At 39.7% G+C, this 24,678-nt stretch overlaps 1 long non-coding RNA gene across 1 annotated transcript in view; it reads left to right on the top strand.

Moving 5' to 3' along the window:
- LOC129183341 (uncharacterized) overlaps window positions 1–24,321 on the top strand; it is a 124,280-nt gene extending 99,959 nt beyond the window's left edge. Inside the window, exon 3 of the long non-coding RNA XR_008570786.1 lies at window positions 24,104–24,321. This is a non-coding gene — a long non-coding RNA (uncharacterized LOC129183341). The remainder of the gene's footprint in view (window positions 1–24,103) is intronic.
- The last annotated feature ends 357 nt before the right edge of the window (window positions 24,322–24,678 follow it).

Raw genomic sequence — 24,678 nt, 5'->3', positions numbered from 1 at the left:
AAATACAAAATGTGAGTTGTGGATACCAGCATTTTGTTCATGTTCTGGTAAAACAAGCATATTCGCTTTGTTTGGGTTTAAAATAAGCTCTGAAAATAAATGTTACAAAAATGAGTAGCTCTTGGCCATTTTCATTTTGTAAAAGTAGCTCTCACAAGGAAAAACGTTGGTGACCCCCGGTCTATGCATTCTATAATAGCCTTCCACAGCGGATGATCTTCATCTGCGCATGTAAACACTGTGGAACACATACACAACAATGGATAAGGGGTAGCGTGCAGTGACAACAACAGAGAGAAAATAGTAGGGGTGTAACGATTCATCGACTACATTGATGTATCGATTTATATTCCTATGATTCAACTACATCAGTCTGTGTCTGTGCAAGTTTCCAGTACGGAAAATATGCATCGATTAAAAATCGTTTAAAAAAGTAATCAATCGATTGCATCGATAGTAGTAAATAAAGCATTGGATTTAAGCACAGCAGGCTTTATATGGATGTGTGTTTTTAGCACTTTTCATGATAAAGAGATGTTAAACACTGCTCGAATTAGTCTGCCTGTCTGTGTCTGCGTCACCGCCACGCTCCATCAGACAACGACACGCAGCGTGGCGGATGGTGGAGGATAAGCTGGTGATCGAGAAATAATTAAGCCACAATTGCGGTCCAGTTTGTGGATACACTTTGGCTTTTGTAAAGAAGGAGATGTTCCAAATAAGTCGCTGAAATACCACGGCAACCACAAATCTCTCCACCCAACTACTAAGGCGCCATGGGATTTCACACAACGCTGACCGTCCAGGCACCACCTGCGGTGTTCCAGCGGCAGCAGCAGCGCTAGGTCACGTCACCTTTGCAGAAGCCTCAGGTCTTGCCAGCATGCTTAGGCAGAGACTAGGCCAAAACTATAATTGTTAATTTGTTTGTTTATATCCATAATTAATTTATACCTGATTCCCTTACAAAAACAACAGGAATCTAGGAAACGTCACCTGCCCTGTGCAGTATACAGGTATTCATTTCAGTCACACTGGTTGAATTTTTGTCTAAAATTTTTGGCTGAAGCGATTTAAAGTTACTGAATCGTTTGTATCATTGTAGCATTCTAAATGAACCAATATCGTTCTTGATCATATCGGCAACCATGAATCGTGATACGAATCTAATTGTTATTAAAACAAATCGTGACACCCATAGGAAAAAGCGCCAAGCAAATGAGAGGTCTGATTTTTTTGGAGGAGGCGTTTTTGTGATGCAAATGGATTACTCTTTTGAACGCATATTGTTTTGAGAAACCAAACTCTTTACTAAAGTAGCCCCACCAACTAACCGGAATAACGTTCCTCATCACCGAAATCCGACCAGAACTCGGCTCACGGGGCAACGTGGGGGGCAAGTCATGCACTACACTGCTGATGGGGATGTCATACAACTTGACGTAAAAAAATCAGAGCTGCCCCTTTAAACTGTATTTGTAATTTTCTGCTTGAAAATGCTTAATTTAGGCCAAGGTTGCGTAACATTTGCCTAAATATGTACTTTTTGGACTAATAATAGGCCGTAATCAATCACAAAACAGCAATTATTTGTTAATTAGTTCATTTTTTTAAAAACACGATAGAGTGACGGAGCGATGCTTGAACCGCGTTGGAGCGAGGGACAACTGTATACACAATCGAAAGTTAGGATAGGGATAAACTTAGGGATGTTGGGCGACCTCCGGAAAATTTGACTTTGGTGTTTCCACTGTATTCTCAAAGCTCTTTAAACTTCACCTCAGATTTTTGGTTGTTGGATGTTTTTAGTAGTAGGAGTTCTGTTTTGTAAAACAAGCAACTTACTCTGGAAGAGAGCTGCTCTGTATTTGTTTATTTGCAATCACTAAAAATGCGATGGCAACTAGTACTAAGAGATTCTTGATCTTTTATAAATGTCTGGCTGTTAAAAACGATCGCCACCATCCCATCTTATTCCTCTTTCCCAGTCTTCTTCCATTCCTCTTCCTCCAGACGTATGGACAGCAGATTATGAGGCCGGCTCTCACAGCAGTGTGTTACGCCCCATCATTTGTGATGAGACCTATGATTAATTGCAAGTTATTAACTTAACTGAGATTGTTCTCCAGATACATAGCGGTCAATAATCTCACATTCCTTGCTAATGGCCCACTATTCATAATGTGCCATTTTACTCTGATCCCTCCCTAATGTATTATGTTCCTTCTTTGTGAAAATTCCCCTAACTTGGGGATGAAAGAAATGGACCAAATAGGTTGATTATCATGATAATGATAAATGATAAAATAAAAAAAATGTAAGAAAGCCAGTCACCCCTTCCCCACCACCATCCCACCCCGGTCTACCAGATCATTTAGTAATACTATAATACAGCATTAAACTGTGAAATATTTCCCTTTATTGAATCATGCAAGTATTTATAATAGTATCAAGTATTTATAATAGTTCCCATATGATATTATATTAAGTTTGTGTATTAATTTACCGCCTAGGTGCCTCCGCCCACACACAGACATTTGCACCTCTCTATTACCCTTCTTTTTCCAATACAATGGCTTTTTGTGTTACTCTGTGTATCCATCTGTGTTTTTTGAGCATTTGCGACCATCTTCTGTCTATGCGTGACGCACAAACAAAGGCAGCACTCGCGTAGCCATTGTCCTTGCTGGAGCACCACCATAAAATACACTCCGACTACATAAACAAAATTCCTTGCTGGATGTCTGCTTGTGTAAACCCTCTCACCTTTATCAATTAACACGGGGGAGAAGGCTCACTGCTTGTGTGCTGGTTGCTGCTGTTTACCAATAGAAAGACAGAGACACAGACATATTTTTTAGTTGTATAGAAACTGTGCCCCAATATGCTGGAGCTGATGTTTATACCTGTTTAGATAGCCATCGCCACAGCAGGCGGCCACGGTAATAATGCTGTGTTGACATTAGCCCAGGTGGCAATATGTCAGCCCGGCATCACCGCATTCTATTTGTGGCTGCTATTGTTGTATAATTAATGTTTAATCAGGAAGCTTGCTTCAGTAGTGATGAGGTCGTTAAGACCACCACACACACACACACACACACTTACATTAAACAAATGTTATTTTATAAAGGTAAATCATAAGTCACTTTCCTTTTTTTTCCCATCTCATGTACTGTACTGCATCGTGTGAAGAGAGAGCATGAAAACTGTTTTAGTTCGACTCTATCTAGGACAGGGGTCTCAAACTCAATTTTTTGTACCTGGGGGCCGCTGGAGGTAGGGTCTGGGTGAGGTTGGGCCGCATCAAGTATTGGGAGTAGGGCTGGGAATCTCAGGGTACCTCACGATATAGTACTATACACAATGCATGGCTCACGATAATGATAATATCTTGATATGGTGATAGGGTGAACCAAAATAAATGGTAATGGTTTAATTTTATTTGAACATGCATACAATTTACAATGGAATACATCACGTAGTACAATTCACAGTTCAACATGTCCAAAAGGAGTAGGAAGAAGCAAAGCTTATTTAATCCTACCCCACGTCCGTTTCACAGCAATCGCAATACATTTATTCACTTCCTGTATTTCATATGTGGTCTTTTTAATACAAAGAAAAGTTATAAGGTAATGTAACAATGTAGTAATATAATAGTCAAGGTTTTTCCACAATCATAATAAATAATAATCATATATAATAAGCAGTATAATAATAAATAAATAATAATAAATTCAACTAGACATAACAGAACAAGTTCAAGTCTCTTCTTTCGTGTATTTTGCAAACATCAACTGCTTGTATTGTGTCTTCAAATCACTAATTTGGTGCTTTGTTTGAGTTCCTTACTCAATCCGTTCCGTAATTGAATTCCACATACTGAAATGCTGTGGGTTTTTAGCGTTGTTCTCACATGTAAGTGTTTTAAGTTTAGTTTTTCCCTGAGATCATATTTCTCCTCTCTTGTAGAAAAGTATTGTATGACATTTTTGGGTCGCAGGTTATTGTTTGCTTTATGCATAATTTTAGCTGTTTGAAAATTTACTAAATCACCACATACCACATAATATTTAAACTTGCAGATGTGTATTCTCCTAGCTTCACATATTGTTTCCTGTTAGCTAAGTAGCTTTTGACCCAATTCAAAAGTAACCCCATGATTCCGTATCTTTCTAATTTTGTAACTAGGATGTTGTGATTAATTGTATTGAAAGCTTTTGTCAGATCCATAAATACTGCAGGTGCACACTTTCTGTGGTTTATAGCGTTGGTAATTTCCTCAGTAATTTTGAGTGCCATGAAGGTTGAAATGTTAACTCTGTATCCGTATTGGCTATCTGCGAGTAATTCTTTTGTATTAATAACCTGTCCAACCTGATAGTGAGTAGCTTCTCGATCATTTTAGAAAATTGTGGTAATAAGGAAAACTGGTCGGTTGTTTGTAAATTTATGTTTGTTTTTTGTTTGTTTGTTTTTGATAATTGGAACTACTTTCAGTTTTTAGTTTTATGCCGCCAAAAGATGTGCGACAATCCTCAACTTTGGCAATGTTCAAATGCAAGCTGAAAAGACTTCTATTCAACTGTTGATCTGCTGTTCAACTGTTCATCTCTTCATTGTTAATCTTTTTTGTTTTATGGAATGATTTTAGAATGATTTTATGTTTTTAGGGAATGATTTTATGAAGTGATTTTAGCCTTCTTTTCTGTAAAGCACTTTGAATTACCTTGTGTATCAATTCATGGATGGATGGAATTGATGGAATTTCTATACCGCTTCTCCTCATCCCAGCTGACTTCGGGCGACAGGCGGGGTACACCCTCGCCAATGGCAGGGCACATATAGACAAACAACCATTCACACTCACATTCATACCTATGGACAATTTAGAGTCGCCAATTAACCTAACATGCATGTTTTTGGAATGTGGGAGGAAACCGGAGTACCCGGAGAAAACCCACGCACACACAAGAAGAATTTAACCCAGGTCTTCCCGATCTCCAGACTGTGACTGTGTTGGCCAACATGCTAACCACTAGACCACCGTGCAGCTGTGTATCAGTTGTGCTCTATGAATAAACTTGCCTTGCCTTGCCTTTAGCTGTTTTCATTTTGTTTGGAATTTTACCAGTCTGGAATGGTAAATTACTGATATACATCAGTGATATACATCTATGATCTCAATAACCCTTTTATCGTTTTTATTTTCATTCCATGACAATTTTTGATTCCATTACAATAATTTCATAGTTTTTATTTTGCTGCATTCAGCTGGGATAGGCTCCAGCTTACTCGTGACCCTAATAAGGACAAGCCTGTCACGCTCGTCGTAACTCTGTTGTCTGTTGTAAAAATTTGAGAAAGGAGGAAGTGACGTAGGTTTCACACATGCATAGAACCGATCCATACCGATTCTGGTACGGACTGCCTAATGACACACGGCATTTGTTTATTTTGTCTTCTCCTTTCATTTCTTCTTCTATGGTTTCCGCCCAATTTTCTACTGCTATCGTGAAGAGCTCCTCCTAGATGACATATAAAATGCTTTACTATTCTCATTGTGCCTATTCCTGAAATTAATTTCTTTCGACTTCTTATTGGCTGTTGCTTTGGCATACGCTGGACAGTGTGCAATTGCATTTTAATGTGGACAGAGATGTTTTTAATCGTCATTTACACTGACAGAAATGATTGGATATTGTTAATTTTTTTGAGCATGCCTGCCAACTTGTCCTGCATGTTGCTTCTAGGTATCCACCTATTTTTCCTCCAAACAAGGCAACTCTGGCTCATTTTATAATGTTCTCTAACTTGTTATTGGAAGACAGATCACCTTTTCCCTTACCCTGTCAGATATCAGCTGGATGGAGGAAGGGAGGAGACGATCCATGTGGAGGTGTAAGGTTGTGGAGGTGTGTGTGTGTGTGTGTGTGTGTGTGTGTGTGTAGGGCATAAAGAACAGTTGGGGGTTGGGAGGAAGAGATGCAGAGAGCAGAGAGGAGCGTGCAGCTGGAAGAGGCAGAAATGAACACAGGCGTGAAATTGGGACTGTACCCTCCACCACCCACAGCCCCCCTTTAATCTCCTGCCCAGCGCCTTCCCGTGTCCTCTCCACTTCGTTCCACCAAGGAAGGGAGCGTGTCTGCTCTGACTCTTGCCATGTGCATGCTTGTGTGGCTACCCTCATGTGGTGCTTGTACTTGCTATGCCCAAGTGATGCATTGTCACTCTCCTCATGTACGCATTATTAACACACATATTCACCCACACACACAAGCATAGCGCATCCCACCATTCCTGCTCCTTCCTCGGAGTGGTCATAACTCACCTTAATTGTATTTGGTAGGTGGCGCTCAGACACAGAGTGTGTGATGAAATGTAGCCGACACTGTCAGAGAGCAGTAAGTGGAGTGAGGGCAAGACACTGGGAGGAGGGAAACCCTAAACCTATTGGCCCCTGCAAAGCACACTATGCATTCAGGGTACGCTCAAACTCACCCTTGGCTTGGATAAAATACACATGAGTGATTTGCACAAGTACTATACAGAACAAAATGCAGTATGCATAATGACAGTGGCTGTCTGCACAGCAATGCAACCGTCTCCTTGGAGCATAGACGGTCTGGACCGCATGGGAACTGCATTCTATGCACTTTGGCCACTTGAGGTCAATTATGGTTAGTCAGCGTTAGTGTAAGAAGAATGCAAATCAATCAAATCGCAGAAAATTGTTGTTATTATTATATATATATATTATTATATGATATATATATATATATATATATATATATATATATATATACAGTTTACTATATATATAATAATATAATTATTATATGATATATATATATATATATATATATATATATATATATATATATATATATATATATATATATATTATAGAAATTATGTTATTATTACAAACTAATTACTTGTTGATCATTGTTTATAGTGTATATACTGCAGATATACAGTATTATACACAATTAGATGATACCCGGTGGACTATACAGTGGTGTGAAAAAGTGTTTGTCCCCTTCCTGATTTCTTATTTTTTGGCATGTTTGTCACATTGAAATGTTTCAGATCATCAAACAAATGTAAATATTAGTCAATGACAACACAACCAATGTTCCCGCTAATTTTTCAAGTATCTGAGCATAGACAAAAACGACATTCCTTGGACCTCTGTGAGCGGCACCAGACGTGCACACTGTAGTATCGCACCTGTCCAAAGCCTGAGAAGTGAGAACTTCCATTCAGTCATATTTTGTATTAGCAGAACAGACGGCAATGAAGATTCCACAATGTAGCTTTCTTCATTCTATACCTCAGACAAAATAAGCCATGGTCTCATACAATTAACCATCTGAATCTTGAAGAAAAGCCCTAGTTTATCATTTCATTTTCAATTTATTTTCTTGTTTACCATTTGTATTGTTAATTAGGTAAACTTTATTTCCTTACTTGACTTTAACCTTCTGTTTTAAAGCAGCCTGTTGTTGGCACTATTTTATCTTGAAAATTTACTTGAAATTGATGCCGTGTTTGTTGTGTATGTTTACTTTTGTTTAAATGTAAAAAAAAACTCAAATTAACTCTCATTAGCCTTGTGTTTCGGTCCCTTCAGCAACGCAAACTCAGTGTAACACTTCCTGTATCCGGTACGTTCGGCCATCAAAATAAAAGCACGGTGTGACGTTCTGCAGGACGGGAACGAGTGTTCCCTGTCCTGCGCTCTTATTTTGGCGGGCTGTGCCTTCTCCGGGGAGGAAGAGGCAGCCGCTTCTCGCCTGGTGGCCGCGCACCTGCGGCCAATTAACATTAATGGCAGATAAAAGGCCAGTGCGTTCGAATGTGCGGCGCTGGTTCATTATTATTGTCTTTGCTATCCATGCTTCTCGTCTCCAAGTCAGTGCGGTAACTTAAACAATTTACTTACCCGTACTTGCACTTTTGTCACAGAGCCTTTCCTCTGTCGCCTTTTGTTTCTCCTGCTTATGTAATTAAAGTACCCTTACCTTTTGCACTCCGTGGCTTCGTCTCTGCATATTGGGGTCCAAACCACACCGAGAACGTGACACACGGCAGTAAAACACGCACAGTTACGCCACACACTCAGTCCACACTTTTCACTCAGAACATTGGTTTGCTACTTTGGCTTTGCAGCATGTTTTATAAAGCAGCCCGTTCTCATTCAAAAAATCTCACCCAGTTTCACCTCTTGTTCTTCTGTTTGCACATACTCCAACAGCCATCCATCCACGCATCAGTTTTCGATGCCGCTGATCCTCACCAGGGTCGTGGGGGTATTCTGGAGCCTCTCCGAGAGCCAGTCCACCTTAAAAGAACCCGCCTTTTTTTTTACCTTGGTTTGGTGAGTCGCTGTTACACTGCCCGTTTGTTTCGCAATAATACAGGGCTAGCAAGCAGCATTAGCTACATGCTAACCTGCAAAACAGCGGCATGTACTACATAACGCGCTGTTAATGAATAGATTGGCTGTGGAAGTAAATACAGTCATGGAAAAAATGATTAGACCACCCTTGTTTCTTCAGTTTCTTGTTCATTTTAATGCCTGATACAACGAAAGGTACCTTTGTTTGGACAATTATAACAATTATGACAAGTACAACAAAGGTGCAAACAGGATCTTATCATTGGCTCGACAGTGTTATGATATGACTCCACCATAAGAAAAACACTGGGCAAAAATGTTCCAAGACGAAAATCACTGCTGAACAAAGAGATATTAAGACTTTTTCTAAAAAACATCTTGATGATCCTTTGTAAAGACCTTTGGAAAAATACTCTAGTTTCTGACAAGACAAAATTTTTAGTTTTTGGATGGTGTGTGTCCCATTACATTTGGCGTAAAAGTAATGCCGCATTTCAGAAAGAGAACAGTAAAATGTGAGGGTGGTAGTGTGATGGTCTGGGGCTGTTTTTCTGCTTCAGGACCCGAAAGGCCCGCTGAGATAAATGGAACCATGAATTTTTTTTAAAAAAATCCACAAGGAGAATATCCGGCCATCTGTTCGTGACTTCATGCTGAAACCCACTTGGGTTCTGCAGCAGGACAATGATCCAAGTCCATGTCTGAAGAAAAACAAAATGAAGACATTGGAGTGGCCTAGTCAAAGGCCTGACCTGAATCCTATTGCAATGCTGTGGCATGACCTTAAAAAGGCGCTTCATGCTGGAAAACCGTCTAATTTGGCTGAATTACAACAATTCTGCAAAGATGAGTGTGCCAAAATTCCTCCACAGCGCTGTAAGAGACTCATTGCAAGGTTGATTGCAGTTGTTGCTGCTCAGGGTGGCCCAACCACTTATTAGGTTTAGGGGGCAATCACTTTTTCACACAGGGCCAGGTAGGTTTTGATTTTTCTCCCTTAATAATAGAAAGTTTCATTTAAAAACTGCAATTTCTGTTCAGTTGTGTTGTCACTGACTAATATCTAAATTTGTTTGATGATCTGAAACATGCAAAAAAAAAAAAAAACAAATCAGGAAGGGGGCAAACACTTTTTCCCACCACTGTATTTTGGTCATTTTCAACCTACAGAGCCACAACACTGTTTTGTGTTTTGTATTGACAAGTGTTTGCACTGAAAAGGTTAAATTGACAAAACACAGACATTTAAAAAATGTATATTTTATGTGGATATTTCCAATGTCCTTCATTTGCAGTGACAATTGTTAATTTTTCTTTTATTTAGCTACTAATTAGATTGAAATATTATAATCAGCTCACTGTACGATGTAGTGCAGCGGTAGGTATATCACTGCAAATGGTAATCACAGTAATAAGCATAATATTAGATGAATGCTTCCCTGACACTTTTAATCAAAAGTTAGCATTATTAGCTTCTTGGCTGGTGTGTGCACAGATAGTTAAGACCACCATTGCCCCTCAAACAAGTGATTTCCGACTCTTCCACAAATATAGTCACACACTTAGCATATGTCTATATACACACACATGCTTGCGTTTTTCTCCGTGGACAGCTTTGTTAATCAGTGTCGTAGTAAATCAGGAGCCCGGGGTGCAATGGTGGGTGGCATAATAAGCCATGTGACGGGTGAGAAGGTTTGTGTGCTGTTGTGTTGACTTGGATGCATCTTATTAAGGAGCAGCCACAGTTGTGCTGACCATGTGAATTCTGAATTCTCCAACTCATTCTTATCTTTAACTTAGATTGACAAACACCACTGAGAGTCTACCGCTTCAAGGCTATCCAACTGTGGTGTTGGATAAATTAATAAAAAGAGAAAATAAAAGTAAAAAAATATATATATATACTGTATATATATATATATCATCGCCTTTGTTGTAATAATAATGAGAGCGCTGATTCTAAAGCTGCACTAATTACATGTTGCTTATCTTATCCCTAAGACTTTTTTTGCTGTGTTTCGATCTGATCTCTTCCACATTCATTAAGTATCAACATCTTCATAAAACCTCATTAAAGCAATAGATGGACTGACAATAAATTACAAAATTAAAAAATAAAGGAAGAAATCAAGGTTGAATTTGAAAAAACTTAAAGCTGCTGTACAGTATGTCACTGGCTCTAAATTCCATTTTTCAAAACCAAAAAGTGTAAGAACACCACAAACGGCGAACATACTGTATGTTACCAAAAACGGTTTAAGACAACAGATTTAAGAACTACTGGTAAATATCTACTTCAGTCACAATTAGAAGTTAGTCTTTGTAAAGATTCCTGTATGACTGGTGTTCAGGCTGTCAGTCACGGCTGTCTTGCGCAAATGCGCATGATTGTCGCACGTGCACCTCACAAAAGAGATCTTCAAGAACCAAAGGATTTAAAAACGGAGGCTATGGTGATTGCTATCTTCCAACTAGTGAGTGAAATCATACGCTTTTCCAAACGCTGCTTTTGTAACATAACGTTATCCTCTTGCTGCATGTGTGTACAGTATATTAGTGAGCCCTAGCTTTCATGGTCAGACCAGGAAGACAGCGAGATGTAGTATTTTGCAGCTTGTGTGAATGCGAGCGCCCTCAAAACCACTGCAAAAAGCAGCTTTAAGTGTGTAGTTGATAAACTCAATAAGTACAAAGCTATCATGTCTGTGTTAAAGCAGTTTTATTGTGAAAGGTAACTTTTATAGCAAAAACAAACACTTAGTGCTGTGAAGGAAGCAGTTATGTCCTGGCTGCTCAGTACAATATGGCAAACGCTGCAACAAGCCAACAACAATAATTAGGGATGCTCCGATCAATCGGCCACTGATCAGTATCGGACGATTTCCGTGAGAAATCATGTGACTGGCATATGCCGATAAAACCTTTCAGTCACAAAATCCGATCACCTGCGGCTAGCATGGTAAAACAAAAACAATCATGTCTGCCGTGTAGAACTTAACTTCCAACGCATTCCACAAAAACTATCTCGCGGGGGTAGCATGTTAAAAAGCTCTAATTTTAATTCGGCATTTGAAGAACAAACACGTGATGGAGTATGGTGAGCCAGAAGGCTAAGCAAATAACCCAAAAAATAATTGAATTAATCGGACGAGATGACCAGCCTTTCTCAGCAGTGGAAGACACCAGGTTGGCTGAGCGCTCTGTCACTTACCTGGGAGTCCTGCTAGATCTCCACCAATGTAGTCTCACATCCAAAGTCTCCTTAAAGAAGGTGTCGCATCCTCTGTAAGCTTCATGAGTGATATACAGAATGTTCTCTTCACAAAGTACGTAAAATATGTTTTTGTCTAAATTGAGGTGATTTTATGGTTCCTTTTTTCATATCATATAGCCAGTAGCAGGGGTGCAGCCAGGAATTCTGGGTCACATGAAAAAAAATCACTTTGCCCCCCTCATTAATTACTAATTTTAACTATTTTTTTTACCTATTTATTTATTATTTTATTATTTTATTTATTATTTTACCTATTTTTGGGCCCCCTGGCAGTGAAGGGACCTTGGAATTGTCCTGACTTTTTCCCATTATATGACACTTGTTAAATTTTAAAATTTTAAAATGTATAACTAATCTATTTTCTATGCCGCTTATCCTCATTAGGGTCGCGGGGGTATGCTGGAGCCTATCGCAGATGACTTCGGGCGACAGGCGGGGTACACCCTGGACTGGTCGCCTAAAACAGTCTTTAGTACAATTTTTAAAGTGTTTTTTTTTTATATACAGTGTTCCCTCATTTGTCATTTGGGGATAGGTTCCCAAAATAGCCTGCAATAATTGAAATCCGCGAAGTAGCCAACCTCATTTTTTTGTAATGATTATACATGTTTTAAGGCTGTAAAACCCCTCACCATAGACTTGATACACTTTTTTCTGTCTTTTAAAAAACATGCTCAAAGAAGTTCAAACCTTCGTTTGAATTTTAATGATCAACTTACAGGTAGGACACAAGAAATTATTTAGTCACTCACGCATATTTTTTCTCCTGTGACCATGCCTTTTCGTCCTGGTGCCGTTCCACTGTACTATAGCGTTTTTGTATTCTTGTTAAAACATATTGCTACATTCCTCCTCCTTTGAACTGAAGATTCATTTACAAGCTAGCAAGCAAGCAAAATAGCGATGACACAGGAGACACGCAGGGCGGCACTGTCACTGCGTAATTCGTCCCGGAAACACAATCAGTTCTACGCATGCGCAGAACACGTCTACGTCAGGTCGGCCTATTTTTCGGCAGTCACGTTAGTCATGTGTATCTATTTTACGGCAGCAATATACGTCACCCACCCCACACACATCTGGTGCTCGCGGGCCCCGTGTTGGTGACCCAATTTACACCACACTTACACGCATAATAAAGATGTTGATGTGATGTTCGGAGTGCTTGTGAATGCATCTGGCGGTCTGTCTAGTGACAACGAGGAAGTGTTGTTGCAATGATGAATGGACTAGAGACGTTTATTTATTTTGTTTAGAGTTGGAAATACACATATGGTGTCATAATAAAGTTATAAAGGAGCGACAGACTCTGTGGTGAGTTACACTGTGCCGCTGTTTGTCATCATGATGCGTATGCGTTAAATACGCTAACAAATTCAAGGTAATTACTTAATAAATTAGCTACCGCCGTTAACTGCTAGTTTTGACAGCCCTGCTAAAAACAAGTAAGTCTTTCAGATCACTTACACACATACACAGTACACACATAGCTGATTATTAAACAATAAATATAGCAAATTCTGATCAATCCATGTCAATTTCAGACTTAAAATAATGTACAGATTTAAGCCACACCCATTTCCGGTTAAAACACGCCCACTTCCCTGGACTGTACTTCATTTCGAGTACAGATACGGATTCAGATCATTTAGATGGGTGAACAGATACAGATACAAATACAGAGTGGTGTACTCGCTCATCCCTAATGCATAACAATAAAAGAAGAACAGAATGTACCCTGCAATGTGAGCCGTTCAAGTGAAGAGATTCACCTCCCAGGTACACAAGTGTGCATAATTTGTTGTTTAAGTTTTACTGTACAATGGTTGACTTCTTTTTACACTTGTATGTTTCCAGTGCAGTTGGTAACAGATTGATTCTAGATTAATTATTAATTCAGTTTCTAGACATTGTTATGGGAAAAATATTTTGAAAATACAAACAGATTGTGTTCGACTTTGGAATCGCCACTATAAATGGGATAATAACATTGCTCCTAAATTACACAGCTCAATTTCATGAATAAATGCACAAGCTGAGGGAGTTGAAAGGGCAGATTTGCTTGGGAGGGACCAAGTGTTTAGTGGTTTTCCCATCAGACCATTAGGTTGATAGTAAAAAAGCAGCCAATTGACTTTCCATTCCAGGCCACACGACCAAGAGGAATACAGCAAACTTTTGCATTGTTGTCGCCTCTTCCTTTCCTCAGCAGCCAAAAAAGGGGACAAACTTCTAATGAGGTCCTACTTCACACCATCAATTTGTCTTTTACTGCTGCCTCCCTCCTGTCTTCTCTCAACTGCCACCCTCTCCTCCGTCCCTCTGCAACCATGGTGTAAGGTGATGAAGGTGTGTGTGTGTGGGGGGTTGGCGTTTGCGTGTGCGCGCGTGTGTGTGTGTGGGGAGCACGCCTCAGGGATTATACAGCTGCCTGCATGAAAGATTCATGATGCAAGAGTGTGTGTGTGTGTGTGTGTGTGTGTGTGGTGGGGGGGGGTGCGTGTGTCAGGCATGGCTGCAAAAAGGGAACACAGACAGAGGGGAAAAGGGAAGAAAGCGGGGGTATAGTAGGTACAGCATGTGAGACAAATAGGTTGTGCACAGCAGGGCTTACTCTCCAGGTTATGATTATACCACTGAGCTCTTTGCACAAATGCACACACGCAGCGCTTTACTTTGCGAGAAAATACCACTGACAACATGTACTTATCAGAGATCACAGTAAAAACCGCCATTTTTTTTCATGAGCGTGCTTTCCATGTAGTGCATTCATTGCACACAATTTGACTTCTGCATTGTAGCCATCTTGTGAGCAAACACAACAAATTGAGTGCCTTGCTCAGAGGCACTGAAGCTGCCGTTGCAGAAAGGGGTTGCATTAGTCCAACCCATGCTCACGCTTGTTGGCAGATACACGATGAGAAATGTTACCAGTCTTATCTAATGCGCATGCACAAAATACAGTTTGGCTCAGTGTTCTTGCACAAGGCAACTATAAAGCAACGTGTCCTATTTCCCATATTTTGGTACCATAGGTCCACAGCAGGTTTTGAACATCCAACCCTCAGAAGTCCAAGCCAAGTCCCAGCTACAGCCACCACATTTAAATTGGAAAAAAACAGTTTTTTGATAGAGTGATAATGTATACTTTATGTGGTTTATTAGGTTATAGACTGTTGTCTGATACTTCTTGGTCAATTGCCTGGATGAAAAGACAAATATTACCACAGAAACACTCCAAAATCGTATAGAAACTCATCCCCGAAGAGTGTAAGCTGTTATAGCTGCAAAGGAGGAACCAACAATGTATTCACTTTCTACTTCCTGTGTGCATAACAGCTACGTATGTATGTTACTCACTTACTGTTACTCTAAATGGAACATATCGGCAAAAGGTTTAAGGTTTTAGTCTAAATGGTTTTTGCAAGAACAAGACAAATTCTCTGTAGTGTTCCACCCTGCAACTTTGATTAGGCCTGAATGGTTCGGGGAAATAAAACAGTAATTGATTTTATTTTCCCAATGGTTCAATTGCAAAAAGGTTTTTTTCTTATTCAGTTTTTTTCAAGAACATGTAATGAATGATTGTAATATTTCCAACAAAATATTAGATAAATTCTGTACAGTATACAACATCCTTTTCCGTAAGCTCAGCCTATTTGTTAGATTAATTAAAATTTGCATGATTTTAAATGAATAATATGAATATTAAATAATAATTAACCGCTAGTTTTGACAGCTCTGCTAAAAACTAATGAGTCTTACAGATCACTTACGCACATACACAGTGCATATATACCTGATTAATAAACAATAACTATAGCAACTTCTGATCAATCCATGTCAATTTCAGACTTAAAATAATGTACCGATTTAAAACCCACCCATTTCCAGTTAAACCACGCCCACTTCCGGTTTATGATCCGCACATTCCGAGTACAGATACAGATACAGATCATTTAGATGTGTGAGCAGATACAGATACAGATACAGATACAGATACAGATGCAGATGCAGATGCAGATGCAGATGCAGATGCAGATACAGAGTGGTGTACTCGCTCATCCCTAATGCATAACAATAAAAGAAGAACAGAATGTACCCCGCAATGTGAGCTGTTCATGTGAAGAGATTCACTTCCTAGGTAAACAAGTGTGCATAATTTGTTGTTTAAGTTTTACTGTACAATGGGTAACTTATTTTTACGCTTTTTTTACATTTTGCTTATTTTTACACTTTTACACTAACCTTTGTGTTGTCGTGCTGATCATGAAATCTTACGACTTGTTCTACAGTGAGTACATTGTCAGTACTCACCCATTATCCAACTACTGTATGTTCTGTTATGTCTATTTCATACATATTTATTATAATTGTCATATGAAGTAATTACAGTGACAAGAATTTTGTCTACTATTTTACCACATGATTACATGGCCTTATCATTTTCCGATGTATTTCAACCAGCAAAGAGTGCTTTTGAAAAACAGGAAGTGAACAAATGTATTGCAGTTGATGTCAAAGGGATGGGGGGTAGGACAAAATAAGTTTTGCTTGTTCCTACTCCTTTTGGACATGTGAAAGTGTGAATTGTAATATGTGATGTATTCCAATGTATCTTGTACGCATGTTCAAATAAATTAAACCATTACCTTGACAGTGTAGTATGTACTGTGTAATAGAATCTTTGCAGCAAGGAAACTGCAAAGTCTTCTGCCAGTCCTTATTAATAGTTCCCATTCATAAAACAATCGCTTCTCCTTTCTCGCTTTCGTTTTTGTTCACCAGGTGCATGCCAAGAAAGACCGTCTGGCAAAACGAGCAGCATTCGAAGGAAGCTTGCCATTGTGCCAAGAGTCTATTGGTCCAGAACAACTCACTCCTTGCGTCTGTGGACAGATGGAAGAAAGGATGTGTTTAATGTGTATGTGTTTATCAAAGCCTTCACTAGGTAACCTAATGGTCCCTTCCAGGCTTATCCTCCCTTTCCCGCATCCTCAAACACTTTTTTTTTATTATGGCTGCCTTTGATTGCATTTCAGATTAGAGAGGTGGACAGTGGGCTAGAGAGGCGACTAGACAGCGAGGGATGGCGCAGAGAAAGAGATGGATGAGGACGAGCTGGTAATATGTGATCGGCAGAAGTGAGCAAGGGCAGATGAAGGAGAGACAGACAGACATACAGAATGAGAGAAAGGCTTTAAATGAGAGAAAATACGAGAAAAATTGCCTCTAGGGGAGCATGCTGTTTGGATCCCCCACCCCCCCACCCCCCCTTCAGTGCAGCAGCGAATGGGAGAGGCCGAGTCGCCACTATTCCAGTGACCTTGCAGGTCAGCTGGAGGAAAGCAGCATTAATCAAACTGACATGCAAGCTGAGGCTGCTGATAGCATATAGGCATCATCATGCACAACAAACCTCCTTGCACACACACACACACACACACACACCTCACTCCAACATCTTATTCATTTCTTTCCATTTTCGTTCTATTTTCCTCCATCATGCATCCCTCTCTTTTCCACTATCTCTCTGCATCGCCCCAAACCCTCTGTGGAGCTGGTGTTACAAACAGTGAATTAACCCATCACCACCCTGCCGTAATGGACTTCTAAATATCAAACCTTGCCTCTGGTTATGCCACCAACATTTGCATGGAATTAAATCAGTTGCCTTCAGGCCACTCGCAGATAGTTTAATATCGATTTGCTTGTTTCTGTGTGTGTCAATGCTTGTTTTTGTGGAAAAGGCTGGTCTGGAATCATAAAAGATTGATGTTTTAGAAGATGTGTGTATATAATGAATGTGCCAAGGGATGTGAAAACTGATACACAGCGCTTGATGACTGATGTTGGCCTTTCTCTGTTGCCTCTACTGTGCCCTTTTTCCTAATGGAAGGCATACATACTGTATATACATGTCGTAGAGAAACAATCGTTATTGTGTAAAGCATTTATTTACACTAATGGTGTTCTGGGGGAAAGATGCAAAATATTGTAACAGCGTAATGATCACCGTTGTAGTAAAAAGAACTAAACTACTTTATATTTTTCCTATAGCTTAATGGAAAACTGCACTTTTTGGGGAATTTTGCCCATCATCCCCAATCCTTATGTGAGACATTCTCTCTTTTCTGTGCGTTTTAAAGGTATAAAAACAGAAAACACCCATCATGCATGAGACTGCAGCAAATTTCTCAAGACCTCAGATCAGGGATGGGTAATTATTTGGATCGAGGGCCACGCTGGGAAAAATGTAGTTTGGTAGAGTATATTCAAATTTGGTATATATTGCTAAAAATGTTATTACAAACCACCTCAAAAACGGAAATGAATTGTACAGGTTTTTACCGTAGACACCCACATGAATAAACGATTTGGAATTTACACTCCAAAAAAAAAACTAAACGCAGCACTTTTGGTTTTGCTCCCATTTTTCATGAGCTGAACTCAAAGAGGTATGTACGCAAAAAGCCTATCTCTCTCAAATATTGTCTATAAATCTGTCCAAATCATTTACGATTCATAGTCTGTCCACCTCATGTGTGGCATGATTATTGCACAGGTGTGCCTTAGGTTGGCCACAATAAAAGGCCACTCCAAAACGTGCAGTCATTATCTGCTATGACCAGCGTTTGCCTCAAATACTGTATACGCCGATCAAGAGCATCCCAAAAATGCTTGCTGTCTTCAAAATGCCAGAAATATACTGCACCAGTGTTTGTTGTCCATAGCATACGCACCTGTCCATATCGTAACCCCACTGCCTCCATGGACCGCTCCATCAACAACACGGGTGCCTTTTACTGTATTGATTTCCTGAGACCCATTGTTGTCTCATTCATCCACAAGCAAGACTTCATGTTGCAGCATGATAATGCACGGCCCAGTGTTGCAAGGAAGCTGAAAACATCCCAGTACTTGCACGGCCAGCATACTCACCCGACATGTCACCCATTGAACATGTTTGTGATGCTCTGGATCGGTGTACACGACATTTGAGGTAAATGGTGGTCACAGCAGACACAGACTGGTTTTCTGACCCCTCCGTACCATCCCCAATACATTTAAACTGCACATTTTGGAGTGACCTTTTATTGTGGCCAACCTTAGGCACACCTGCGCAAAAATCATGCCGTCTCTTCAGCATAGTGATATGCCGCACCTGCGAGGTGGATCGATTATGAATCATGAATGATGAATGCTTGCTAAAACAGGTTTAGACAGATTTGTGAACAACATTTAAGAGACATAGGCCTTTTGTGTACATAGGAAAAGTTTGACATCTTTGAGTTCAGCTAATGAAAAAAGGGTTGAGTGTACAATATGAACTATCATCTATAAAACATCGACTATTAGTCTATTATTCCATGGCGCACCACACTGTAACAAATTCTTAGTCTTGTGTTGACTTACCAAAATGTATTTACAAAAGCTCGCTCGTAACCACGGAACGTCTAAACTGAGGACCACCTGTACACCTTGCAGCATTGTAATAATATCATCTGATTATCTGATTAAATTTTACTCCATTCTAGTCCTTCTTTATTGTTTTTCTGTGACATCACCCAGCATCATGCACATGCTGGTCCTAAAGGAATTGCAATTTGTGGTTTTACAACATAGCATAGCTTCTCCCTGTGACAGCGTGCAATCTCAGCCAGGCAGTTAAAAATAAAGTCAACAAGCATGTGTGTACATGGTGACAGTCCCGTATGTCAGTCAATACAAAGCAATCAATACAACCCGCAGACACTCAGTGGATAAGGTGTGTGTTTTATTGTGTGTGTGATGCAGAAGAAAGAGACAGGTGAGTGTGTCTGTGTGTGTCCAGGCTCGGGGGTTTGTTAGTAGGGGGGCTCGGGGTAGTTATAAGAGGCTGACCACTTGTCTGCACTGATGATAGTATTGATCTGGTGAAGATCACCTGAAGGTCGAGATGTGTTTTCTCTGTTTGGACTGGCTTTCATGCTTGCCGCACCGCAGCATCTACTGCCTTTTTTCGTCACATCATCTACTACAGAGTAGAAGTATTAGGTTGTGTGGTGCACATGTGGTTATTAGTTATTTTTGAATGAAGGAGATCCTGTGAAATTACCTTTTTTTGATTGACAGTTGTGCTACCTTCATTCTATGTAAGTCATTAGCACAACGATGAAACAGAAAGTAGACTTGTTAGCTCTTAATTAGTCATTTGAATCCATAAAGGCAATCAATTAAGCTTAAGTGTGCAATAAATCTGATTAAGCAGTCAGTTCCCAAAACACCATAAAATCCATGCAGGTCTTATACCCTGGTAATGAGTTTGCAAATTGGGAGGGGAAGGGGGCTAATAAGTAATGGTGCTCACTCACACAAACACACAAAACGTGCTGTACAAACCACAAGGACACTTTTTTTTCCCTTTTAGCGGTGCTAATTCCAAATATTATCTATTGTGGAGAAGGATAAGTAAGACTTAATGTATGCTAATATTAAAGTCTGGAGAATGTAACAAAATAAAGCAAGGTCATCAGGAAAAGGTGGACTTGTAATTAATAGATTAAAACAATCCGCAAGTTCAGAAACACTAATTAACAAGATAAAGGTATTTGAAATAAAAATAGAAACGTTATGTTTATGCCGAGTGGCCGTTGTTCCACGGACGTGAGTTTTATTTGGTGAATCCGTCGGTCTCTGTTGCACCGCTACTGTATCATTCCTCATTATTCCCAGACACCCTCCCTCCATCCTCGCACCTTCTCTCCTCCCTCCCTTGCTGGCCTTTACCTGCTTGCTTGTCTCAGGGGAAATTACCACAGCTCCAAATCGCTGTCCTATACTGCGCTGCACACACACATATGGATAAGCAAACAGACACACGTTGTTAGTGCAGGCATGACCGTGTGCAAGCACACAGGCTCCACCGCATCACGCATGCACACACACAGCTGTGTGTTACCCTACCTCACCCTTGCGATGCTGTTTATTCTTCCCATTGTGCTTCCTCGCATAATATGCAGCACGGTATTACACTGAGGATTATAAACATTTACACTGCATTTGTGCGGGAGGGCCTAATCTAATAGTAATGTATTGCGTTTATATGAACAACACAACAGTTGCTGCATGCATTGTGTGCACAAATGTGTGGAAAAATGATATTGGATCTTCTCTGTTGTGGCGTGATGTAATATTTATTCTGTGAGAGTAAATGAAAAGGAGCCCCCTGGCCTTGCAACACTGTTCTATTATTTATTTATTCTGCAGACAGCCATTATGAACAGTGAGCAACTCAGTAGTCATATTTAATGATAGGAAACAATACTAATGGTTCAATTAAACGATTAATTGATTGCTAAGAATTTTGACTGTGTGCAACTCTTTGTCAAAATGGATTGCACTACCCGGTTTCAACCAGAAGAGACACTATTGATTCAGTTCTTGATTCAGAAGAACAACAACATGCATCTATTATCAGGACAACATCAAAACCCCTACATACTACAGTTCAATCAAAACAGGAGTTCAGAACATTCAGACAGAGATTCTCCCACCACGTTGAAACTCAGATTTAAAAAATGAAAACAGATCTCAACATACGTGGGTATGTACTTCGATTACATTGCTCATCAGAAGAGCAGACAGCAAAGCAAAACTGGGAGGCGCCCAACCAACTTCTTCCAGTCCCAGCGGTTGTCAAGCCGGTCCATTTTGCATATGTCAAGTCCAGCCTCTAGAAATGTCACTTTGTGCCAAGCAGCAGTCACTCGCTCTCTGTATTTCTGTATTTCCATTACACAGATACATTTGTGACTCACAAAGCAAACATTCTACAAAGCAACCATCATCATGAATGATATTGAAGGAGACATCAACAAATTTGAACCTGAAATTATTGCAACGTAGCAGTAGGGGAGAATCGAAAGTGGTACACTTTGTCTTTGCTACTCAGTAGTGATGGGCGTATCGGTTCTGTGGTATCAGTACTGGTATCAGTACTCACATGGGGATTGAATGAGTATCGATTACTTTCCTAAAGTATCAATACTAATTAATAAATGAAAATGTGTCACTTACAGATATTTTAGGGTATCTTAATACAGACAAGCTTTTGTGCTGCAACACACACCCCAGTAGCTTTAAGATTGAACTGACCTATTTGTGTCATGTGACCACTGACCGGAAGAGCGGTGACTTCATGATGGAGTCAACTAGCACTGCGGTGTTTGCTAGTACACAACATGTGTTAACGTGTTGATAGAGATGCTAGTATCAAACTACAGTTCTGTGCTTGTGATATTTCAAGCGCTAATTACATATTGCTCTATTTTTACACTTGCAACCTACTTTTTTGGTACATAAATCTTTGAATCATCTTCACTTTTCATCATAACTACCACATATTGGATTGATTTTAGAATTGCAACTTTTATGATGCAGGACTGAAGTTGATCAAAACATAGGAAAAATGTTGTGATTTGTAAAGAGCACATCTTTGTCCCTTAGTGGGGCTATTTAGGTTACTTTGTGTAAAAATAAAGTATTGTAATTTATCATGAAAAATACACATCAAAGTTGTTACGTCGCCAGTCACAATTTGTCGTGTTTTATTGGGATAAAAATGCCAAAAAAGCCATTGTTGTTAATATCAGGAAAAAAATGACCAAAAAAGTCATCGTACCATATCAAATCAAACAATCTGGTATCGCCCATCACTACTAATCAGTAGAATATGGCAACGATCAATACATTTTATGAAAACAATTTATTTGAACAATTTATTGTTTTTCATCCGTAGCGTTTACACTTTTCATAGCATATTTGACTTGTTTTTACATTTATATGGCATTTAAGGCGGTGGTTGTCTTTGTGGCTTCCCATCACCACAGCGAGTCACTTGAATTACTTTCTTATGGCTTCGTTTTTATGCCCTTTCTGTTGGGCTTATCCAGGCTCTATTGGCTGGGCGTTGGGGCACTGCTTCTTGTATAGTAATCTGTAAAAAAAAAATAAAAATCTGTCAATTTCTGTTGTTTCCAATGAGAAAAAGTGGAGCAAATGAAAGGTCATCCAGCAACATAATGCCTACAAGCCTGTAGTTGGTCTTTTGTGTGATTTACATTTTGACTTACAAAAACACAGAGGCTCTCGGGATTCTTTTTGTGCAATTTTCCTGCTCATGTTTTATGAGCGTCTGTGATTATTAATGTTTCTGGATAGGGATACTTTCCCTTGTGGGAAAAGTGTGTAAATGACAACACTTAGACAGAACATGTGCATTAAATAGGCATGTGACCACTGAAGACATACAGGTAGTTGCATATGCAGTATGAGACCAATGTGTGTGTGTGTGTGTGTGTTGTCTGCAACTCTATGGTGTGGTGGATGCACGTGCATGCTTGTGACAATGAGTACAGACTTTGGCAGCAGGTTTGGAATTAAAAAAAAGCAAAAACTAAAAAAGCCCAGCATTGTAAAATATGTGAGTGAGGCAACGCTTTGTCTTCAAGCGGAAGAAATGAGTGAACTTGTGACTGGTTTTTCTTATCAGAATGTCTGGCAAATCTTTCCAGCCGGCTTGCTTCTGTCAGCAGCCTGCCTAAATGTGAAAGCAATTAGGGAAATTGGGAGAGTGAAAGAAACATCACAGAGGCTCCTAAAGGTATAGATGGAGAGGATGAGTGAAAACTTACATGCTAAAACAGCAAAGCTGTACTGTCCCTATTGGGGGTGTAACGGTACGCCACAACCATGGTTTGCTACGTGCCTCAGTTTTAAGGTCATGGTTTTCTCTACAGAATTTTATTTGGAATGTTTGCTGAAATGTGAGGCATATACTCACTCATGTCAGATATTGTATGTAGTAATTTGTAGAATTTAACTGTTCATTTCCTTCTTTGAACAACATAAAAACTTCTATTTTAATAAAATAAACCTAATTTTCAGTAAAACTGTTGATTCCTTGTTTTTTTTTTTTGTTTATTCCTATACAGTAAATACCATCACTTCCAGTTAATTCCCAGGAAATGTACTAGATTGATGTTTGCTGCTTTCAATTGCAACTAAAAGGTTTCTCGTATAACAGTTTAAGTGGTTTACATGAACTCCAGAATAAACTACATATGCTACATATACTCAAGGCAGTTCTTTTTGATGACACTCCCCTATGCTCTCACCCTTCTTAACCCCGAGTATGGAACATCTGCTTTTTCCATTCTGTTGGCTCTGGCTGTCTCAAAAGCTTTGGGCATCTTGCCTTAAAACAGAGAAAAAAACACCCTTTGGCCAGGGCCCCTTGCTTTCTCATTAGTAGTCACTTGTAGTGTGTAGGAGACCTCAGCTTTTCTAAGCAAGTTCTCACTGGTCAGCCGTCCCCTTTGTAGACCGCAGCCCTGACCTGTTGTGTGTGTGCGTGTGTGTGTGTCGTCTGCACACAGAGCCGTCATTTCCATGAGAAAAGAGTGCAGAGAATGGACAGGGGCCACATTTTCTCTCTCCGGGATGTGTGCAGATGCGATCGAGGGGGCAGAAGGGCGACTTCATCCATCATGTTGTGAATAGGCAGGAATTACCGCCTCATGTCTTTGTACAGCACCTGATCAAGACATTCTTGACAAAAGTCAGGAAGAAAAGCGATATGAAAAGCTGCTAAATAAAGTTCATGATGAAAGCATACTTTCTATTGTGTTACACACTGAAAATGACATTTGTTCACATACTACACAAGTACGATATTTTGTCCGTATATCTGTTATTTATTACTTATCGAAACGGCTGTCAATACATTTTATGTATCTTTCTTTCCTTTAGACATTTTAGCAACAAAGTGTGGGATGACTAGCACAATCTCAAATATGGTAATGCAGTATGTCTTGTTACACTGACATAATATTTCATATACACATCAAAAGCAGTGAAATGGGCCTTTGAGCCAGCATGTGTCTATTTACACAGACATCCATTAGCATTCATTATTGTGTTTCTGCACATCTGACATCTAAGTGCACTATGT

The sequence above is a fragment of the Dunckerocampus dactyliophorus genome, chromosome 6 (genome assembly GCF_027744805.1).
Source record: "Dunckerocampus dactyliophorus isolate RoL2022-P2 chromosome 6, RoL_Ddac_1.1, whole genome shotgun sequence".
Taxonomy (NCBI): Eukaryota; Metazoa; Chordata; class Actinopteri; order Syngnathiformes; family Syngnathidae; genus Dunckerocampus; species Dunckerocampus dactyliophorus.
This window is presented reverse-complemented; position numbering and strand designations above follow the sequence as displayed.